Raw genomic sequence first — 18,051 nt, 5'->3', positions numbered from 1 at the left:
ATTCCTTAGCTGAAATGTAGTCTGGGTGATGTTTCTCATGTTATTTTGAGCATTGAGACTAATGGAGGGAGAAGGTTGAGTTGCCTCTCATTATAATAACCACGAAGAAATGCTATCACACATTATTGTTGTTCATCATTTTTATAGTTAAAATAAAAATATTATTTTTTACAAAAGCACCTCTTAGCTGCTTGTCAGTCATTATTGAGCTGGTAGTACCAGACTCTGTAGCTATGCTTGTTTTTTCCATCCCATGCCTCCTTGGAATATGGTATTTATCTGAGCTGGAAATGGCTGTTGGAAATTGCCACTGGCTATATACCCCACACCCCCACGCAGAATCAATAAAGAGAGGGCGCTCCCTCTTCCTCACAGCCCTCATCTACTAACTCTAATTGACCATTACTAAGCATGCTCAGAGGGGCTCTGGGCTCACATGTTAATTGACTGCAAACCCACTTAATGGAAAACTCCCCAATTCCCCAAGCCTGAGCAGGCTGTCAGCTCCCTCCTCACCCAGTGCATTCTGGGAAGCCCATGGAAGAGAGGTCAGCAGGTGGTGCATCTGATCAATTAATTAGGAGTATGTTGAGCAGTTTGACTCTGAGCCTAGTTAATTGCATAATTAAATCATACCCACCCCCAGCTCAACTCTCCAGCAGAGCAGCATCCTTGTTTGCTGAGGGAACACTGGGTCTTGCTGGGGTCTTGCTTTTATTTTGGTTTGGGGACAGGATAGGGGAGAATCCGCACCTCACTTCTGGAGCTGAAAAATCTGGTTGGGAAAATGGAGTTTCAGGGGATCTCAGAAAAAAGAGTGGATAAATTTCCTCCAAAGGCTGTGTGACAGGAGAGCCAAAACTAGAGGGAGGTGTGGCATGGAGGGGTCAAAAGAATGTGGGAGGGCAGGGGAAAGAGAGAAGTTAGAACAAAGTGAGTATGGAAATGCTGTAAGGAAACCCATTATTTTGCATGATGACTTTAAAAAACTAATGAAATCTAGGTTGTATGAGGATTAGGGACGACAGAACAGAGCAGAGCCAAGCTTGTCAAGGAGAAAAGCCTCATGCTGCACTGGCTCAGTAAGGCATGCTTACCCATCCTTCAAGGATGCTGGAGCATGCTTGGCTGGGTTTTCCTGCCCCACTTACTTGAACCTGGCTTTTGTTCATGGCATACATATGTGTAAATTAAACAAATTCTTCCCCAGGTTCCCCCTGAGTTGAAAGTGGCCACGGAGCCATTTTGTCCAGAGATGTGTTAGTAGTGTACCTAGCACAAATAAAGCAGAGTCCTCGGGCAGTGCTCTGCCCTCTACCCTTCTGGTTTTTCTCATCTTGAAGACAAACACAACGCCTGGAGTTAGAAAAATGATCTAGTGACCATGAAGGAAAACCAAAACGAACCTAACCGAAGCAGCAAAACAAAATGCTCTAGGATGATCAAACTGAAAATGGAAGGAGCCTGAATTCCTAATGATACTGTAGAAACCACAGCAGCCTAAGCCACCTCTCAGGGTTTCTTTTTATGGGATGAAAACAGATCCAGGGAGATGTGTGAAAACTGAGGCCATTCACTTCTTGTGAATATTGGTGAAATCATTGTGGTCCACTCTGGCCCACAGCTGAAAACATTCTCTCTTTCTGTGCATGCGGGCGTGCACGCGCACGCACACAAACACACAGACACACACACACACATCAACCTGAAGCAAGGGCACATCACTTCACAATAGTAATGTTCATGACAACATGTAATGAGCATGTGCTTTGAATAGTGTGTTAGCTAGTCAACTATTCTTTACTGTGACAGAATACTGAGTGCAGCTTATAAGAGATAAGGTTTATTTGGGTTCACAGTTTGGGGTTGTTTCAAATCATGACTGGTTGACATCATTGCTTTGGGCCTATGGTGGTACGCCATGGTGAGGGGGTTGGCAACAGAGGATACTTATTAATTTCATAGCAACTAGAAATTAAAAAGAAAAGAAAAAGACCAAAGTCCAACAATCCCCTTCAAAGACACAGCCCCAATTACCTAAAACCTTCTACTGGGCACCACCCCCTAAAGGTTCTGCCACCTCTCAACAGGGCCAAGCTTAGTACCAAACCTTTGACAGGTGGGCCACTGGGCACTATGTAAACTATAACATCTAGGATTAGTGGGAAGACTGTACTCTATAAAGTATTTAAAACTCATATTGCAGTAGCAGGCATGAGGTTAGCATACATAAATCTTGGAGTATATTAGAAGTTGAGGTTTGGGCAGGAATGACAGCTTAGCTAACAAAATGTTTACCTTGCAAACTTGAGAACCTGAATTTGACTCTCAGAAACCATTTCAAAACAGTGGTGTGTTGGTGTATGCTTCTAAACCTAGAGCTGAGGAGGGAGACAGACAGGAAGGTCTTTGAGACTCACTGGACAGCCAGTCTAGATCACGTGGTGAGGTCCAGCTTAGTGAGACTCTGGAGCAAAAAACCAGTAAGTAAGTAAATAAATAAACAAACGGCTGCCTCCCAAGGACAACCCCAGAACATGACTACCTTTGGCTTCCACACGTGTGCACTTCCCCACAGAAACACATGAACACATAGGTACTCAAGGAGAAACAGATTAAGAAATTTATAAGGATTTTCAAGGAAAAAAAAAATTGAAAGAAAAACAGGGAGGGGAAACCAACTCTCAGACTGAGGGAATTCTTGATAGTTTTTTGTTTGTTTTGGTTTGGTTTTGGTTTTTCAAGACAGGGTTTCTCTGTGCAGCTTTGTAGATGAGGCTGGCCTTGAACTCATAGAGATCTGCCTGCCTCTGCCTTCCGGGTGCTGGGATTAAAGGTGTGTGCCACCACTTCCAGGCTCAAATTTAGGGAAATCTTAAAGTGGCATATCATCCACCTGGACACCCCCAAGGAGAAGCATTCCTGTGTCTGCTCTGTGGGAATGTGACCTGTGTGATCTCAAGCAAGCTATGCACCTTGTTGGACCCTCAGTTTCCTCCTCTGTAAGATAACTGTTAAGGCAGTGGGTCCACAAAAGGACATAAAGTGTAAAGCCAGGAATCATACAAAATAGTATCCTGCTGTGCTGAGACAGGTTGCCTAAGGTAATGGCCCAGTCTCTCAGCAAAGGTGTGTTCCAGCAAGTCACAGAAAAAGCAAGAAGAGGCACTCAGCACATTTCTCTCTTTGATGAAGGTCTCTGAGAAGCTGTAAATTACCAAATCCTTGTTTCAGCTAAATCAAACCTACTGCGGATCCCATCGGCATTTAATAGTGATATTATAGCCCCAGGAATAACAAGTGAAAGTAATTAAGTTTAATGATTCCAACGAAGCCACTAGGCTTGATTGCTGGGTGTTTGCCTAATTATCTTCCATTTTTTGTTGTCATTGTGCATGGTATAAATAAGACCTATTTGGGGAAAAATAGGTGCTAATTTTAAGATGTATTAGGCAAAGCTGCCCCTGCAGCACCTTTCCAAGGGGCTTGGTTGCTCACCGAAAACACTGAGTGAGCAGAAAGTCACTCAGCTTGTCAAAATGGGCCAAGGAAGGAAGATACAAAGTTCTTTCTCTGAACTGCAGAGGAAATTAGCCTTCCCAACAGCAGGAGACTTTTCCTCAGTAAAAGGGCGGAATATTCATTCCCATGATTGACTTAGAATTTGAACATGTAACTTGCTTAACTAAGTAGAAGGAGGTTAAGGTAATAGGGTACTTGCTTTAGGAGCCTGGAGTTTAAAAAGCCTTGAATGGGATCTTTTCATGAGACCTCAAGGTGGGATTCCCACATAAACAGTTGGCATGGTAACCCCATTGTGGGGGGATGCTGAGTTAACAAGATGCCTAGGGCTTACTGGCCAGCCAGATAGCCAATCAGTGAGTTTTGACAAGAGATCTTATCTCCAAGAAATAAACTGGAGAGGATTGAGGAAGACAACAGTGTCAACCTTTGCATTCCCATGCACACATACATGTCCAATTACACACTAACATCCACAAACATGAGCATATACACACGAGCATACACACAGTACGGTAAATGTCTCCCCTTTTTAAGCTGTGTTTCTGCATCACCATCATGGCTATCCTGCTAGTCTCTGGAAGAATGAGAAAGATGTGAACTGCTATGCCAAGTCCAGCCTAGGTCAGCTGACCCTGGCAGAAGCACAAGAGATGAACCCATGCTTATCACTGCCTTCTCTACTAGATAGATATCTACTGAGCCTTTATTTCTCATAAAGCATTTGAATCTAAAACCTTGGAAGCACCTCTTGGAATTGTGTAACAATAATCACATCTTGGAGGCAATTTTTAAAGTTTTCTTAAAATTGGGTATTACCTAAGGAAAATGAGAAACTTCTTGTAACAGTGTGCTCTGTTAGTGGTCTTTCTGCTGCTATGACAAAATACATGAGAAAAATCTACAGAGACAATGGTCATAGGGTTCCATTGCTTCTGAGCTTGTGAGAAATAACATCACAGTGGGGAGTAGGGGTGGAATACAGCTTCATGGCAGGCAGGATGCAATGAGAGCGAACCTGCAATTTGACCTTTGTAATCAGTTAACTCATCCATGAGTTCCCATCATCAAGATCAAATCCTTTAGGACCCAAACACCTACCAGAGGCCTTAACTCCAAACGCTGTGGCATTGGGAATCAAGCCTTTAGTATATGCACTCTGGAAATGTGCACACATGTGCATATGTGCAAGTGCATGTCCCCCTGCATGTGTGTACATGTGTGATGTGTGCAGGGCAGAGATTAACTTCAGGATTCTTCTCTATTGTTTCCTATTTTCTATTTTGAAATGGTCTCCACTAAACCTTGAGCTTGCCATTTCATCTACAAAGGCTGGCTAGTGAGCTCCCAGGATCCGCTTGTCTCTGCCCCTGTCACACAGTACTGGGGTTACAGGAATGTACCACCAACTCCAGTTTTCACATAGGTGCCGAGGACCCTCATATCCTCACGCTTGTGTATCAAGCACTGTACCCACTGAGAATCTCATGGTCCCACTTTATGGATATATTTAAGATCCAAATAATAACCAGCAACCACTTGTGGCCAAGAGAATTCAAACTTCTAAAGGTCATGACTTTTCTCTCTCACTCCACACCATAACTTTCTGGCTCCTATTTGATAGCTTAATACTTGTAACTCAAATTTGGCTATGAAGGGAATAACTTACATTATATAGACTCAAATACTATGGGACCAGGATTTTGTTAGTTCCTGAAAGATCCAGCTTACTAGGATCCTAAATTCCCTCCAATTAGTCAGATCATCTTGTGCTTTGCCACTAGTTGCCACTTTTTTAAGTGGTCCCCCTCCTAGAGCCTGACATGAACAGTTTGTTGTCTTTGTATCAGTAGATAGGGCTACACAATACAAATCAGAGCCACATAGTCTATATTCAAGTTTTACCTCTTACGGTTAGGTAATTCTAGCAAGTTTCTTATACTTTGTGTGTGTGTGTGTGTGTGTGTGTGTGTGTGTGTGTGTGTGTGTTAAGCCCAAAGTCAACCTTGGGCATATTGCTCTATTGCTCTCCAATTTATGCTTTGAGAAAAGATTTCTCACTGGACCAGGAGCTTATCAATCAGCTGTACTCGCTGGCCAGAGAGCCCCAGGAACCTTACCAACACCACTGTCTTAGCATTGAGATCACAGGCATTGGTTCCTGTGTCTATCAAGTTTTTCAAATAGTCTAGTGGTCAGTATCTACAACTGTAAAGTGGAGACAACAGAACACTATCTGTTTCTCATGACTTTTATAAGTAAACAAAATGACACAGTCAAAATATGTGGCAAATTACCTGTCACCTTCTAAGCCAGCAATGAGTGACTTGGCTCATTTCATATCCTCTTCTGCCTTGTCATTTACAACACCTTCCAACTTGCCTTACTCTTGTTAGTTTTACCCCCTTCATTCCATCTTTCACACAATACACAGAGAAAACTTGCAAAGCCACAAATACGACTCTCTACTTGACTTATCAAAACCTTCTTAATGCTTGAGTCTGTGGTGTAGCACCAAGATAATGTTTTGTGATATTTTTTTGGAGTGCTTAGGATCTATCTGATGGAAACAGGTCACTAGACATGGGCCTCAAAAGTTGCAGCCACCCCTCTTTCCAGTCTGTGTTCCTTTGTCTGCTTTAATGTGAAGATCCACCACTCTAGATTCTCACCACCATGCCTACTCTACCACAACAAACTAAAATCTCTCTAAAATCATCACCAAGTAATCCTTTCCTCGTGTAAGTGATTTCTGCCAGATATTTTGATCATGTTGATGGAAAATTAATTAATTTAATGGCACCAAGCTTTGCTGAGGGTGAAGGGATAGGTAGTTAGAAAGTATGGACAGACACAACTCCAAAAAGCTCAGAAATGTGAAAGGGTAAAAGAATGCCTAAACATGTGATCAATTGTAAGGAGAAAGAAATGATGGCTAGATGAATGGAAGGATGAAGGATGGAGTGATGGAGTACAAATGGGAAGATGAATGGACTGGGTGATAAGAAGATGTAATAATTCTTTGACCTTTCCTCTCCTGGCAAGGACTCTGTCTATGGGTGCCTAGCTGAGATTTGTGTTGACAATACTATGAGTCCTGGGTCCCTCCTTCCCAGTTCCCTTCTCCCATTTTACATACAGCTTATCTCTGAACAAGTCTTTGTTAGGAACAGTGTCTAGTAAATAAAAGATTTCTCTCTCCTTCCAGAGGATGTATCTGGTTACTAATATTCATTGGGCACTTGTTGTGTACCTGTTATGCAACTAATGGAGTCATTTCATATTCATGGTGTCACGATAAGACAGATATTCTGGGCTACTGGGATGGTTCAGTGAGTATTTGTCACCAAACCTAAAGAACTGGGACCCACACCTTGAAAGAAGAGAACCAACTCTTGCAAGTTGTCCTCTGACCTCTAAACATGCGCCATGGCACAGGCATTTCCACACACGTATACAAGTAAATAAATAATCAAATTTTTATTTCTTTAAATTAAAAGGTTTTCTGTTTATTTTCATTCCAAAGATGAACAATTTTCATAGAAAGCTTTATGTAATGTTCATTGAGTTTTACATCTACAAAATGATGAATCCCAGATTCATCTCAGACAATCAGATCAAAGCTCTCATTCTTAGTGAATACTCTGTTCTTGTTTTTAGTTTTGCTCTTTGGATTTTCGTTTTGGAGGCAGGACTTTCATGATAGCTCAGAATTGCCCCAGAGCTCACTATGTATCCAAAGCTATGTAAAGCTCTCCAGCCTCAGCATCTCCAGTGCTGTGATTATAGGCATGAACAACTGCATCTGCCTACCCCGTGCTATTAGCTTCATAACTGTCTTGCTATTAGCGCCACTTCCAATATTGGGATAGATCAACTATGATCATCTTTCTGACCTTGCTGAAAGCATTTCTAACATATCTGTTCATTTATACAATAGTTATAAGAACAGGTTACAGAAAGTGTTGCTGTTATCAAGAAATAGTGAAGAAAAAAAAAAAGGCCACAAAGACACCTCCACATGGGTAGGAGGGCCACTGACACCTTGCCTAAGAAATGTATGTGACATTGCCTTTTATGGAAAACCCCATGGAATTATGAATGAGTGAAGGTGAGAATAACCACAGCACTTAATTTGGCTGGAACATCCTGAATCTGGGTATATGAAGGTTCTGACTCCAGCCCTTTCATCTACTAATGATTTATGGCCTACACCAAATGCTTCACACTTCAGAGCCTTGGCTTTCTTATATGCAAAATGGAGAGAATAATAGGATCTAGCAAATTTGTACATAGGGCTTAGTGCCCTTAGAAACACACAATGACAATGATAGCTATTATGGTGGTGGTAGTCACAGGCTGACAGGAAATAGGTACATGATGAAATGAAGCATATATACTATCTGGCAAAAAAAAGGATTTCTTTCTTTAGTGGTGTGTGTGTGTGTGTGTGTGTGTGTGTGTGTGTGTGTGTGTGTAAAACAATATGAAAAAAAATCAGCCATCTTTGACTGGAGACTCAGACCCCTCACCTCACTGCTCCTGAAGGCATCCCAAAGTTCTGTTGCCAAAGGACATTTGGGGGAGCACTTCCTTTCAGTCTGATTAGCATCTTCTTGTCAATTAATAAGGTTCAATGCTATTTAATTTCATTGGGAAGAACTGGCCCAGAAACCAAGGTCATTTAATTTCTGAAAGGCATTGGAAAGGTTGCCTTTTCATAATGATCTTTCTGCTACCCACTCCCCTTGAAATTGAAGTGCAGTGGCTCATACAATGGCATCAAGGTTATCTGAGACCACCTTCCAAGTAAGAGGGAAATCCTTTCTGTGGGAGTTTAATTAGGTCAGTACAACTAATTCTTCTTTTGCTGCTTATTCAGTTTCCTTCCTTTCTGTAATTACTACCAGTGTAAGGCTCCTCACACACACAAATGGACCTGAAGAAAGCCCTACAATTATCCTTTATTTCTCCTTCATTCAAGAAAGGGAGGGGGTGGCCCACTACATTTGGTCTATGTAAATTTAAGGACTACGGTCTTTATAGCCCTCCACACATGAATAGCAATTCCACTATGACTGTGTGGGAGTAGGAGGGCATGTTCCAATGCAATTCTAACATCATGTAACACACAAGTCTCCCCAGCACTGTGTCTACAGGAGATAACTTGGCATCAGAACAAAGGGAGGCAATTCATGCACATACTGTCAATCAATAAACATAAATCAATCCAGTGCCTAGCAAAGACTCAGCAGGGTGTTAGGTGGATGAGAATACTTGCCAAGGATATAAAAGATCAGGTAGGTTTGGTGAAGCAGATCATTAGCAGACAAAATAAATTAACAACACCCAGATTAGGCTTTAAAAACAAAGGCATTTCATGTATGAGTGTTGGGTAGGGGTGATGAGAATTCTTCCCAGAAAGGGAAGGCCTGAGTAAGGTCCAGATAATTTAACCAGTTACAAATAATCATGCCATGAGTGACTTGTACATGGAAGATATTATCTAGCTACTTTGGACACCATGTTTCATTTTCCTGTCATGTCCTAAGTGGTGGTGGTGGTGGGGGGGTGATTCTGTTCCTACTTCATAGACAGGAAAATAAAGGCTCAGACATGTAACGCAAACTTCTCGAGGACACATTACAATGGAAGAGTTGGAGTCAGATTTCTAACCTTAGAATCCAATACAAACTTGGGATAGCATGGTCATGGTAACACATGCCTATAGTACCAGTACTTGGGGGCTGGGGCAGGAGGATCATGAGACTGGGGCCATGATGGGCTACATAGCAAGGCCTTGTCTCAAAAAGAAAGTGGGGAAAAATTGAACTTGTTGAACATGAATAAAAAAAGAGATTGGAGCAGACAGAGCCCTCATGGAGTTCCCACAGGGGGTGGATGACTTCTCTCAGGTTCCTTTCTGTAAGAGAGAAAGGACATGTCTGGTTTGACTACTATAGATTATGCCACACAGGATCTCCTGACTGGAAGGAAGATAGCAATCAACAAGAACCCATGGAAGGGCAGGCCAAGTCTAGTTCTCTGAGGACCAAGGGGAGGAACCTGTAAAGGTCCATGTCCATGGCTACTTGTCAGCACCAGGGACAGCTCCCACACCCCTGGCCTGCTGCTCCTGACTGCATTTTGCTTTGTTTTTGTTTTGGAAGTTGTGGTCTCCTATAGCCCAAGCTATCTAGCACTGCACATAAAAGTTGAGAATGGCCTTAATCTTCTTGTTTCTATCTCCCAAGCACTGAGATTACTGAAGTGAGCCACCATTTAGGGGAGTAGGGAAGAGGGAGCACAGGGGTATCCCTAGATCTTAAGGACACCCACTCAGGTTAATAGAACATCATCTCCAGCCAGCTAAGCTGTTATTTCCCATTACTGGTATAGAGTCACTTTGTGAAAGACTGAGACAAAGAAAACTCACCAGCTTTATTAGAAAAACCCAGATGCTTTGTTGGCCCTAATGGTTCTCTGCTTGCCTGTCTTCCTTGCCTGGCCAGAGTGAAAATGCCCTTTAGGACTCAGCAGACATAGCCATAAACTCAGATTCTCACTTTGTGACTTCATGCTTTCATAGGGAATATTTATTCAGTAGTCTGTGTTCATGCAATTATTGAAATTATGCCTAATTATGCAGTAGTGGTAAATAATAATCTCTTAGCTACAACAACATGCACTGTTTCTGTGATGGGGAAAGATTTTTGTGCAATTTTCTGGGAAACATCCTCTTGCAGGAGTGCCAATTAGGGAGAAGGAAACAAAATGCTTTGGATATTTTGTGTTATAACTACTTCTATCCAGTGCTATCCAGGAAAGTACCCTTTTATACAGCCTTGGGACTCTAATCATTGAATAATGGCTGCCATTATTGCTATTAATAATGGGTACTCTTAGGTTGTACCATACACCAGAGCCACTTTAAATCTGAATTCAAACTCAGTGCTATCTTGAGTGCCATCAGAGACCAAGGAAGCATGAGTGACTGAAGCAGGCTGTGTTTGGAAGATAGCAAAGAGGAGTGGGGTCTGTGATAAACTAGTTTATATGCTTCATTTGTTGGACCCACTTAGTGCTCAGTTAAATCTTAGATTGCCATGTAGAGATGCAAAACTGCTGCTTCCAGGTCTTATTTTTTCCCCAGAAGTCAGAAACAGGGATTTTAATAAAACCTTTTCACATTTTATTTACTTATTTTTCTTATTTATGAACACCCAGTCTTAGTTTGGCTTATTTCATGCCAGCTTTTCTTCATATAAACATATATATTTTTTTCTTATTTTATATATCGGCCCCAGTTCCCTCTCCGTTCCATTCCCCCCACCCCCCTCCCATCCCAAAACTAAAATCTAAATTATGTCTCTCAACAACTATGTGCAACTTTCAGTCCCATTGCATCCCAGCACCAATGCCCCTGGAAGACTTGTCTTTGAATGGGAACTCATTGATGTGGTTGTTTGTGACAGGAGAGAAAGGAAGGGAAATTGCCTAGGGCCAATGTGGCTGCTTCAAGAGCCAGTGTTATTTAGTATCCTGTAGAGGTGACTTCATGGAGTGTAGATGATCATAAGAGGTCTGGCTGGAGAAGACAGAAATGATGCGTGACTGATGGAAGTGCCAGCAGCTCAGAGAAAGGGAGCCTGAAACAGGTAAAGTCACAAGGAAAGTGTGTTCTCTCCCAGTCCTTGATTTGAATGGGGGCAGTGTATTAGTTTCTTTTATGTTGCTAGGATAAAATGTCCTGAAGAAAACAGCTTATGGAAGAAAGTGTTTGCTTGGGTTTATGATTCTGAGGGATTGAGACCACCACAGCAGGGAAAAACATGTTATAAGAGCTTGAGGCAAGCTTAGGGGACCAAGTGTTCAAATTCATGAGCCTATGCGGGACATATCATATTTAAGCCATTGATGGTATGATCTGTCCTTGGGGCAGACAAAGATAGGGATCCAAAGAGAAAGGATGTTGGGCCATTCAAATGAGCCCTGCTTCAGCAGGGTCAGAAGGAGGCTGCACCATTACTTCTGCTGGGCAGAGTGTTAAAGTTTCATACTATTCCCACCTCAGTGTAAATGTCCTAATTCAGGGAAGTCAAATCGGCAGCTTCTGACCTGTCACACCCTCAACTTCCCTCTTTCACATTCACGGCATATGGTAGCATCTGTTGGGGTCACCTTCTGTCACAACAGTGGGAGTGGGGGGCTTTGTTTAGCCCATTCTTAGCAGCATAGTTCTTGACATACAGTAAATAATGCTATGTGGGAACAAATGAGCAAACAGCCTTTGATCTTGGCTGTGAGCTATTTCACAGCACAATGCCTCACCTGTGAATTAAAGCCATATGATGACTATTAGACTTTCTGTTTTTTCCTAAGCTAGTGTGCAATGAAAGTGTGTACCATGTCCAACTAAGAATCTAGCCCCTTTATGTGTTAAATCACATCTGCAGTAAATCCATACAGACCTTCTCCTGCCATTCCCTAAACAATGCAAATAACCATTTATACTGCATTTGGTATTACATCAGTCTAGAGACAATTCAGATGCTCCCAGGGAAGGGCATAGTCACATGATATTCTGTATAAGGGACTTTAACATCTGTGGGTTTTAGTATCTGCCATGGGACCTGGAACACATCTGTGAAAATCAAGAGAAAACTACATTTCACCTCTTCTCCACAGCAGCTGTGTAAGTTGGTAGTATTTTTATCCCCATGTTTTAATTGAAATTTTTATTGCATTTATTTAGAGATCAGAGGACAATTTGCAGGAATCGGTTCCTCTTTCCATCATGTGGGTCCTGGGGATCAAACTCAGGCCATCAGTTTTGATGGTAAGTGCCCCAGCCCAGAGTCATCTTGCTGCCCATATCCCAATGTTTTCCTAGGAAAGACCTTACAGAGATTGAGTGACTTGCCCAGGGCTACACAGAGAGGAAGGGAGACATGAGGATCCACCAAGACTGTCTAGATCCAAATTCCTCATAGGAATGTGAGAGTAGAAAACCATCATCATATCCATCTTTTAGACCTAAAATGTGCCCAAAGGCCCATGTGTCAAAGGCTTGGTCTCAAATTTTGTGGCGCCTTTAAGAGATGGGACCCAGGGGTTGGCCTCCAGGTTAATGGGAACATGTCACTGAGGAACCCAGTGCCTTCCTCTTCCTCTTCTTCTTCCTCTTCCTCCCTTTCCAGCTATGCACCAAGAGTTTTTCTGACACACACTTTGCACTGTGATGTGAGGTCTCAACAAAGGTCCCCAAAGCAACAAGACCATAGACTGAAACCTCCAACACTATGACCAAGTGACATCTTTACTTTTTATAAAAGGTGATGATCGAATATATTTGTCATGGAAGACTGATTAATATCTTCATTTGTGGAAACTAAGGCAAAGTTCATAAAGCAGTTATCTTTGTTCTGAGTCTTGAAAGACTGGTTTGAACCACGAAGGCAGAGGACATAGGTACAATCTTCCATGTGGAAGACTATATCAGAAAAAAGTCACCAGATAATAGGCTGATTCAAGAATCGCCTAAGTCAAAGGGGAGTCCTGAGAAAGGAAAAGCCCATTCTGCTAGAAATCTGTTACTGCATCTTCTCAGTGTTTGTTTACTGTGTGTGTTATGTATGGGACACCGTGTCTGTTCCCAGGGAGCAACATACTACCACTTCCAGTCCCTATGCACTCACTCCCCAGCATCCCACAAAGGCCAAAAGAAGTAGGCAAGAAAAGACTTTGAAAGAATACACACATGCATGCACACACACATGCACACGCATACATACCCGCATGCACACACTCATACACAAATACACACACATGCATGCACGCACACACACTTCTCTGGCCTGGTCAAAGGGAAGAATACAAGCTAAGAGTTAAAGTGGTTCTTCAAATGTAACTGCAGGATTGATCTTACCCACTCAGAAGAGTGGTAAATTCCAGGAAACAAATGTACATACTTATCAAGACAAGGCTGGTGATCTTCAGAACTCCAACATTATAAAAAGTCACATTATAATCTTGTGGTTTTTGGACACTGAAGGTAGTCAGACTCGCAATGCCAAAGTTGCAGGAATATAGGAGGAGGGGAGATTTTTCAGTAACAAAATTTGTGTGTGTGTGTGTGTGTGTGTGTTATTAAACAGGGGATTCATGTGTGATGGCGGGTACACTCATATTTAAAGGCCAGAAGTCGACAGCACGTATCATCCTCGACCACTCTCCACTGTATTTTTTGAGGCAGGATCTCTCACTGAATCTTGGAGCCTGCTCATTTCAATTCTGCATGACTGACTATCTAGGACTCCTGGGATCTAGCTATCTTCACTTACTCAGAGCTGGGGGTTACAGGTTCTCAACTTGCACTTCAGGCGTTTGATCTACTGAGTCACCTCCCCAGTTGAAGGTCTTGTTTTTACCAGTAGGCATGTTTGCATTTTCCCTACATGCTATAAAATGGACAAGAATGAACCCTGGTTCCACTGGGAAAATCCTAAATAGCCCTGTGACCAGATCAATGAATTCCAAGCACCATGGCTTTGAGCACCCAGCTACAGCTTACATGTCCACGAGAGCTTTTAAATCTGCTGATCTCTGTGCCCAGGCCACAGTGATTCTTGTTAAATTTTTAGTGGTGTGCCCTGGATGTGGGTTTTGCTGTTTTATTTTTGTTTGCTTGCTTGTTTTGCAATGCTGGAGAGATATAGCCCAGGGCCTTGTACACTTTAAGCATACTCTACCACTAAGCTATATCCCAAGCCATGTGAAATGCTAGGCATAGAAATAGGCACCTATAACCTCAGCCTGGGGGTGGGGTACTGGAGGTAGGTGGATCTCTGTCTGTAACCCCAGCCTGGGATGGTGGGTATTAGTGGAGGCAGGTGGATCCCAGGCTCTAACATGAGCCTGGGGGCATGGGGTTGGAGACAAGTTGATCCCTGAAGCTTCTTGAACAACCAGTCAACCTAATTGAATTGATGAGCTTCAGGTACACAGAGAGAGACCATGTCTGAAAAAAATACAAAGGTGGAGAGTGATTAAGGAAAGACACATGATGTCAAAGTCCAGCTCCTTATGTTTGCACACACGTGTATGTGTACCTGTAAACACACACACACACACACACACACACACACACACGAGAGAGAGAGAGAGAGAGAGAGAGAGAGAGAGAGAGAGAGAGAGAGAGTTAAGTTACAGGACACAACTCAAACAAGTGTCATGATAGTTTGTGGAGGTGAACACAAGCCTTGTGTGCAATCAGTGAACAACAACCACGGGAAAGTGTGGGAACATCCCCAGCAGGCACACAACTGCTCTTTACAGTGCATGCATCCTCCACTCATAGATATGTAATAGAGATATAAATAAGGTAAGTTGTAGCCATTGACTTCACTGACAGCACCAGATCATTCCCACCATGAAAACCTGCTTTGGTCACAGCTAACTTCGATGGTTCATAATATTAGCAGTCAGCTGGGCTAAGGTTTATATTAGGGGTTAATGTTTAATGAGGACTTGATCTGTGCCAGGCATGGTTCTAAGCAGGTGACGTAGACAGGACTTAATGAATGTTGTCCCAACTTTACAGATGAATAAATAGAAGCAGAGAGGTTCAGTAACTGGTCTAGGATGGAGTGAGCCAGTATTTGGTTCATGGTTGATGACCTCTGAGCTGGTGGCCTTTCTGATTAGTTCCTTGGGGTGCCTTGTGTTCTCTGACTCACAAAGTTTAAGGAAGCTTGAAATACACTCCAGGAGAGGTGAGAGACAGGAGCAGGTGCCCGATACTCCAGGCCTCAGTGTTTTTTTTTTTTTTTAATCTCCCTACATCTCTGATTATCTGTAATTCCACTTTCAATAGCTCAGGCCCATTATCCCCTCTGAGAAACACCCCAGCTCTATTCATTCCCACCCCCAGATTAGAGTGAGCTTCATGAGTGAGCTTCATGAATGGGGCCTGCACTTGCCCAGCAAAGCTGTCTTGAAGAACAATTCGGGTTGTGGAGGAACAGTTCCCAGACTTTTGCCAGTTTAGGACACCTATGGAAATCTGAGTGTCTCTGTGTAATAACATAGAAGGACTTTGGAAAGGAACAAGGATGTGTAGACAGCCTCAGAGGCAGGAGGTATTAGCAGGGCTGCTGGACCAGCACCTAGGGGACAACACTGGCCAATGAAATGTTCTCTCCATACCCCAGCAATTCTAATAAAACAACTGAACCTTAGAATAAGTCTATCTAGCTGTCTATCTTAGACAATTGGCTGTGCTATAATTGAACTCCTTGTATCTCTGTATTCAACCAAAATTACTGAGAGAAACCTGGCTTACATGCAGTATCCTCAGATGATGGGCATTTTTTGGAGAAGCAAAGGAAATCAGCTTTGTTGCAGTTTTGGACAAATGCAAGAGGCAAGAAAAGGCACAGGCCAGAAAGCAGAAGATAAATGTTCCTCACACTAATGGAAATTCTAGCTGGAGATTCAAACATAAACCATAGGATTTAGGGATGTCTAATCCAATAGCAGGAGCTGCAGTTGGAGATACGAACCATGCTGTTTAATTCTTCAGACAAGACAACTCCAGTCATTATCTAATTACACAAAGTCTCTTTAAATGATGGTTTCTCAAAGGCACTAACCTCCCTTGTGTGGATGACCAGTGTTCCACAGAGTCTCCTACAAAGCATGTTTGAAAGTCTTGATCCTGGCCATACTGAAAGACTCTGAGGTCTTCAAACACTACAGACACCCTTTTTACTCTCTGTCCCTGTTGCTTGAATCTTACTTTCCTACCGCCTTTGTCTATTTTAATGTCTGCTGCTGGTTTAGCTTCAGATCTCAACACTAGCTGTCACTTCCTCTCATATGTTATTAAGGATGCTTTAAATTGCAAGTGAATAGAAATTCAACCCACAATGGCTTTAATAACGGGGTATTTACTGCATATTACACATCGTGTGCTTCACCTTGGAATTTTTTTTTGTGCCATTTGGCCATCAGCCAAGTAGGGGAGAGCAATACTGATGGGACCCACTTTTGAGTGTGTGAGAAACTAGGGAAAGGAAAAACTCAATGGGAGAATTTTGGGGTGCATCCATGTTCTGTGATCTCAGAAATCTGTCAGTTTTAGAAAACATGGCCCAATGAAGACAAGGCAACAAAGGCTCAAACTTCTCAGTGATGAAAGACAAGGTTGATGTAGAATGGTTGGGATGAGGCAAATTATCATGAGAGCAAAGAATGAAAGTGATGGGTATGAATCAAGGACTCAGAAACAGCTAAAATAATATACTCATATCTATCCACCATCTCCTGCTACCTTAAAGGGAGACTCTGTAACAGACTGGGATTAGCAGCATTCCTCCAAGGAGCACATGAAGGTTGTTTTGTTTGCAAAAGTGGGGCCAGAGGCTGGAAAGATGACATAGTTGGTAATGTGCTTTTCTTGGAAGCTTAGGGATAAGAGTTCAGCCATACAATTCACTGTAAAATAGTGTGATATGTTTTATTCTTTTAGCTCTTTAGTCTTTTTGGATTTTTTTGGGGGGCCCACCATCCAGCTCCCTAATAAATCACACACAGAGACTCATTAATGTCTGGGTTTAGCTTGACTCGTTTCTTACCAGCTTTTCTTAACTTAAATTAACCCAACTACCTTTTGTCTCTGGGCTTTTTCCTTTCCTTACTTCTGTATATCTCACTTTCACTCTTACTATGTGGCTGGCTGGGCGGCTGGCCCTGACAAACTCCTCCCCTTGTTTTCTAGTTGCTCTTTCTCTTTTTTGTTCTCAGATCTTTTTTTTTTTTTTCTCCCAAATTTATCCTCATATTTATCCTCTCTGCCTACCAGCCCTGCCTATTTCTCTCTCCTCCTCTCTATTTACTGTTCAGCTACGTATTAAATCATCATGTGTTTTAGGCAAGTACAGTAATACAGCTTCACATAATTAAACAAATGCAATAGAAACAAAAGTAACACACCTTAAAACAATATTTCCCAACAGTAAAAAAAATCAATAAAATAAAAGCTGTCCACATTGGTGTGTGCTTGTGACCCTATCTTTGGAGAAGTGGAAGGAAGCAAATCCGTGAGGTTTGCTGACCAGTCTAGCCCACTTGACCAGTCCCAGGCCAGCACAAGACATTGTCTCAAAAATAAAATAAGATGGTTGGCACCTGAGGAATGATACCCAAGGTTGTCCTCTGACCTCCATATACTCACACACACACACACACACACACACACACACACACACACACACACTGGAGGCCGAGAAGGGGCTTATCCCCTGACTCTGTATTGTATGGATTCCATCAGAATTCTTATGATCTAACCATGTTGCAGTTCCTCCTTACACTCTCACTACACTTCATTTCTCATCTCTAAAAATTTTCTTGCTCATGCCAAGCTACAGAGGCTGAACTGATAACCCTATGTGAAAAATCCAGCACAGGATTCAAAACGCAGTTTGAGGATAGCCACAGTTAGCAGTAGCCTACTTGATAATACTTTAA

Source organism: Phodopus roborovskii, unplaced genomic scaffold (assembly GCF_943737965.1).
Source record: "Phodopus roborovskii unplaced genomic scaffold, PHOROB, whole genome shotgun sequence".
In the NCBI taxonomy this organism is placed as follows: Eukaryota; Metazoa; Chordata; class Mammalia; order Rodentia; family Cricetidae; genus Phodopus; species Phodopus roborovskii.
This window is presented reverse-complemented; position numbering follows the sequence as displayed.